The following is a 5,537-nucleotide window of genomic DNA, read 5'->3' as shown; positions in this document are numbered from 1 at the left end:
CTTTTCTAGAACTATTGTCATTTATCAAAGTTCATAGAGTTTCCAGAGGCATGTTTAGGAAGTGGATGTCACTTCTGCTTTCAACCCTGTCTTAAACTGGGAGCTCCACCAAACACTGTCCATCATGGGTAACCTTTATGGCAATTGACACACCAATGGCACAAGGTTCAGCATCACAGCAACCCCAGGTTACCTCAGTCAGTACAGCATATTAACAGAAAGTGACTACACTTAATTAAAATACAGTTTTACTTGATTTTCTGGTAGTTCATAGTATTCAGTATTCTTTACTAACACCATACATCCAAGCCATCAATCCTTCTTTGATCTTTTCTAGTCATCTCTAACTTTTTTATTCATATGTTATGGTGTCGTTGTGTATCATAGAATCAGAACTGATCCATCGGTGACCTTTCAGCAGATTTTCAAGAGGCAGTTAATCACATGGGAGGAGATTGCCCATCCTTCTACCTTATGTTGATGTTGTTATGTATTATAAAGTTGGAAGTGTCTCATAGAGGACCATTCTGTGGGTTTTTAGAAGTGTTAAATTGCACAGGAGGAAATTCTTCATCTTTTCCCTGAGAAACAGCTGGCAGATTTGAACCTTCATGCCTTGGGCTTATCAGGACAGCTTCTTACCACTAGGCCACTAGTGCTTTGAAATATGAAATGGTTTAAAATATCCCAAGTTGAGTTAAGCAAAACTTAACCTTTATGTGACATCATAAGGAAGGGCAGTGAGTGTGAGTTTGCTCTAGGAAGCCAGTCTCCTGTGAGACAAGAAGTACCGAGTACTAACTAGATTGGAGTCAGGGAGGCCTGGTTTGGAGTTTCAGTTTCAACCAAACAGAACTTCTTGCTGTTCAGTTGATTTTGTCTCATGGTGACTTCATGTGTGTCAAAGTAAATCTGTGCCCCACAGGCTGACTTTCCCCAAAGGAAATTACCAGGCCTTGCTTCTAAGGCATCTCTGGAGATACTCAAACCTTCTGGTTAGTAGAAGGTATATTAACTGGTGTGTCACCGAAGGAATCCAACTTTCAGCTTAACCATCCAGTGCTTAAATGTTCTCGGGCCATTCACTTAACGTGTACAATTCAATTTCTTCTGTCAGAGAAAGCTAAAAAGTATTAGCCTATCCTTAGTACTAAGAATGTCCTAGGATTGTTTTAAGTTTTCCTGAGATAATTCTAAAAAATGCAAAGACCAGAATCTGGGTCAGACTGATAGCCATCACTTGTGTTTTCTTATCACTGACACTAAGAACACAGAAGAATTAATTCCCCATGAGTTCAGCTGCTTTCAAAGCATGATGCTAGGAAGCTTGTACTTTACCAGAGAAGCAGGCACTCTCCTCCTTACATTTGGCCTGAAATCTGGGCTCTGACATTTCTCTGATTCCTCAGCTGCACTGTGAGCAAATAGTCACAAACAAGCCTTTCTGAGAAGAGGATAAAGTGAATTCTGGAGTTAAGTCCATCCAGAAGGTCTGAAAGGCACCCCTGGAAGGCACCACATTCTCCCTATAATCTCTTCTCATGCGTCAGAACCCAGGAGTGAGGCTGTCCTTGTTCTCACAGCCTAAGCATTTATTTACTAGTTGATATTGTTATAGATTGCTGTTAGATGTGGTCAAGTCAATTTCAATTCTCAATGACCTTATTAGTATGGACTATAATAGATAGAATAAGGAGAAATCCTTAAAAGGACCTATAAATCTAAATTCCTGGCCCCAGAGAAAGTTAATTTCTTGTCCTGTGGACTGCTTTCTTGTTCAGGGTCTCATTCATTTGGGTGACATTCCAGGGATGCCCCGGCTGCCTAGCAACCACAGTCTCTAAGCCTTCCTTGTACAAGTGAAGGCGTTGTTCATATCAGTACCCTCATTTTTTTAAAGATTGTCTCATTTTAAGAAACATTCACTCTCATAAAAATATAGCTTCCAAATTGACAATCTTTTTGAGCTAATATTGACAACCTTGCAACACTGACATTGAATTTGAAACTGTAAAGTTTTGAGTGGCTCAAAAGACAAACAAGATGGAAATCTTGGAGTTTTTCTGTACACTTATAGATAGCCAGACTGAGTGATTGTGGGCTCTTCCAAGGAGCTTAATCCCAACCATGCTCAATCCTCTGTCATGAAGAAGGTATCTTCATTCCTGTGTTTCCCTTAAAAGTAAATATATTGTGGATTTGCCTGCAGTTCATGAATGCTGCTATTCTGTGACATTGTTCTACAGAAAGGGCCGAAATAAATTCTGCCTTTTTAAATGTGCCTTAATTATATATACAGAAAATGGGTGGTATGAGTGAAAATTAATCGGAACATGATAATGCATTAGAAAAACTAATAAGTTAAAAGGTCACCAATTTCTCAGGTTGCTTTGCAATCCTTCTGGGTTTAATCATCTCTATTAAATTATCTCTACCTCTACACATTATTAAGTCAGCGGCACTTGGTATAATTAAGCCCTGGGATTCATCTTCTCATGGATTTTTGTTTCAGCTTTTTCTAATCATTTGATGCTCATCTAGTTCAGAACCCGTGGTCTTCCCTGCTTCCTTTGACAAATCTCATTTAGAAGTTCATTGGAAAGATGTTATGTGGCGAGAAAGAGACACATTAACAAAAAGTGTCTCAAAACCCACCTCTTATACTAGGGTCATCTCATTTGAAATTTCAAGGCCTCAGTGTTCTTCTCTGTGAAATGGGAGTTACATCGTACCAATGACAGAGCTGTGAAAATTAAGACAATACATTTGGAACATGCAACATACATAGAAGGTAGTATAAACAAAAGCAAACAAAATATTAAGAGAAACAGCTTTATAAAGTATGACCTCTGCTTATACACACAAAATAAGATAAAAAAATACTGCAATGGTTTAGTAATTTTCTTTCGGATAGCTGCTTTCCTTCTATTCCTACCACTATCAAACAATCCATGAATTCTTGTCAGCCAGCTGGTTCTTTAATGGCAACTCATTTTAAATTAATTTCTAAGAATTAATAGATAAACATTTTTTTTAAGATTAACATTTTTAATGCAGTTCAAGTTCACAGGAAAACAAATCGACAGAAAGTACAGAGTTTCCAAATACTCACTTTCCCCTGCAATTAGTTTCTCTTATTAACATCTGGCACTAGTATATGGACATTTGTTACAATTAATGAGCCAATGCTGATACATCACTATTGATTAATGGCATGGCTTACATCAGAGATCATTGATTGTATTGATTGTGTAGTACATGTCTATTGGTCCTAACAACTGCAAGATGTTATGGAAGCATGCTGAATGGTTGTTGTTGTTGTTTTTGTTTTTGTTTTTTTTAAAAACAAAACAACTCCAAACAAACCTTCAAACTTATTGCCTCATAGCTGACCCTCCACTGGATTTTCAGAGGCTGTAAGTCCCTTGGTAAGGGACTGTCCATCTTTCTCCTGTAGAGCAACTGGTGGATTTGAACTACCTGCCTTTGGGTTGGCAGCACCACTCCTTACTGACTAGGCTACCAGAATAGTTTCAGGGCCCTACAAATCCCCCACATAATCCCTTTATATTTACTTTTTGCTATGTGAAACATTCATGCATGATTCTGAATGAAAGAGATAAGTAGATTTTTTTTTTTTAATTAAGGGCAGGCTGTCTGTACTGAAGGCAGTCTAGTGGAGTATAATTTCCTCCTCACCTTTATGCACAAACATTTAGGGAGCAGCAGTCACGTGCAGGGTAGGCGGGAGGCAGGATCACAGTATAGAGACGTTTCAGGCCTGGTTATTGTGGCACGCAGAATCTCACTAGGGAGCCAGCTGGAGTCTCAGTAACATTTTGCTTTCTTTTTACTGTCCAACAAACAGTACTTCGTTTCCCCGGAGGGCTCTGGCTTTGCTGTTGACAGCACCGGGACGATATCGACAGTAGCCGGCTTTGATTTTGAGAGTGAGGCGAAAAGGTAAATACTGCTCCCGGATTTCCCTTGACTTGGATGAAAGCCCCTGTTTCCTTCTTCTGGAACATTTCTGCATCTGGCCTTCATGTGCTCCCAAAATGTAGACGCTGGTGGTATTGCCATAAAGGATGAAATAATCGCTTATACTGTAATTGCACAATTGCTGGTTCAGGTAATAGTCTTGGCTATTTTGGCCGATCTTCTTATCCCTCACTTTTTTCCTGAGCTGAGTACAGAAATGATCTCTGAGATTTACTTGCATCTTGTTGTGTACATGGGTGACTTGTCTCTGAATAGCCTTGAAAGAGTCCAATCAGAATCAACCAGCAACTTTGCAGTTAATGGACTAGCATTTTCCCTCCAGTGCCTTCATACTAGTCAAATGGGTAGCTATTGGTTTACAGTTTTAAAACATTTTATGATGATTGTTATATGATGGCCCTGTGTTGCATCAGAGTGCTTCATGGGGAAAGGCAGTGGACAGCGAGTCATTCCAGTCAGCTCGCTCCTAAATCTCACAAGAACAAGATTCTTTCTATTTTTGAAGGAACTTATCCTAAGTATTAACGTCTTTAGAAAGTAAGCTTCACAAAAGTTAGAGAGCTAAAAAAAAAAAAAAAAAAAAAAAAGTTAGAGAGCTCTGGTGGAGTGGTCCAAGGGGAAGTTCCCCTGTTGATCCCAAGGCCAGCATGTCTCTGGCCATTTGAATCCACCAGTAGCTCCATGGGTGAAAGATGAACAGTCTCCTGTGTGATATATAGCTTCAGAAACCCAAAAGAGGGTCAGCTATGAGGCACTTCTGGGAATTATGGATAATAGTAATCACTTTTTTTGGCTAATGTAGTGACTAGTACTCGGCTGCTAACCAGCAGATCTCTGGTTCAAATCCACCCATCACTCTGGGGTAGAAATATGTGACAATCTACTTCTGGAAAGACTTAGATGATCCTTGCCTTAGGGCCTGACTTAGCTAAACAATGGACAGGCCTATAAAGTAAACAATGAAGGCCTATAAAGTAAACAATGACAACAAGAGGATATGAGATTCTTGGAATAATCAGCTATACAAGATCAATAGGATGGCATTTGCATTGGAGTAAAGCTGAGGGAGCTCTGGTGGCTTAGTGTTAAGGAACTGAGCTACAATCCCCAAGGCATGCAGTTCAAATCCACCAGCTGCTCCATGGGAGAAAGATGGGCAATTTCCTTCTGCGCAATTAGACTACCTCCAAAAATCCACTGGAGAGTCAGCTATGGGTGGGTTCTGACTCAACCTTGATAGTACACAACAACAACAACAATAATAAAGCTTAGAAAGCAGGAAGGGACATGAAAGAAGGGTGAATGGAAACAGTAAGCACAGGGAGAAAGTGGTAAAGTTTGGGATTGTGATTAATGTCGTTGTGGGGATTGTGAAGGATGTCACAAAGCAGGAAATATAGGAATTATTGAATAAAACCCCAATATGTTTGGTAAACTTTCACTCAAATGACAAAATAAAGTTAAATATTTATGGCTTTGAAAACCCCTAAGTCACTGTGTATTGAAATCAGAAAAATGGCAATGTTTTGGGTTTT

General features: G+C 39.4%; 1 protein-coding gene across 1 annotated transcript in view; it reads left to right on the top strand.

Moving 5' to 3' along the window:
* Positions 1–5,537, top strand: part of LOC102865561 (cadherin-related family member 3-like) — a 147,932-nt gene that overhangs the window by 98,431 nt on the left and 43,964 nt on the right. The window lies entirely within an intron of this gene.

This window comes from Elephantulus edwardii, unplaced genomic scaffold, assembly GCF_000299155.1.
Source record: "Elephantulus edwardii isolate Elephantulus edwardi_28Jun2011 unplaced genomic scaffold, EleEdw1.0 scaffold00132, whole genome shotgun sequence".
Taxonomy (NCBI): domain Eukaryota; kingdom Metazoa; phylum Chordata; class Mammalia; order Macroscelidea; family Macroscelididae; genus Elephantulus; species Elephantulus edwardii.
This window is presented reverse-complemented; position numbering and strand designations above follow the sequence as displayed.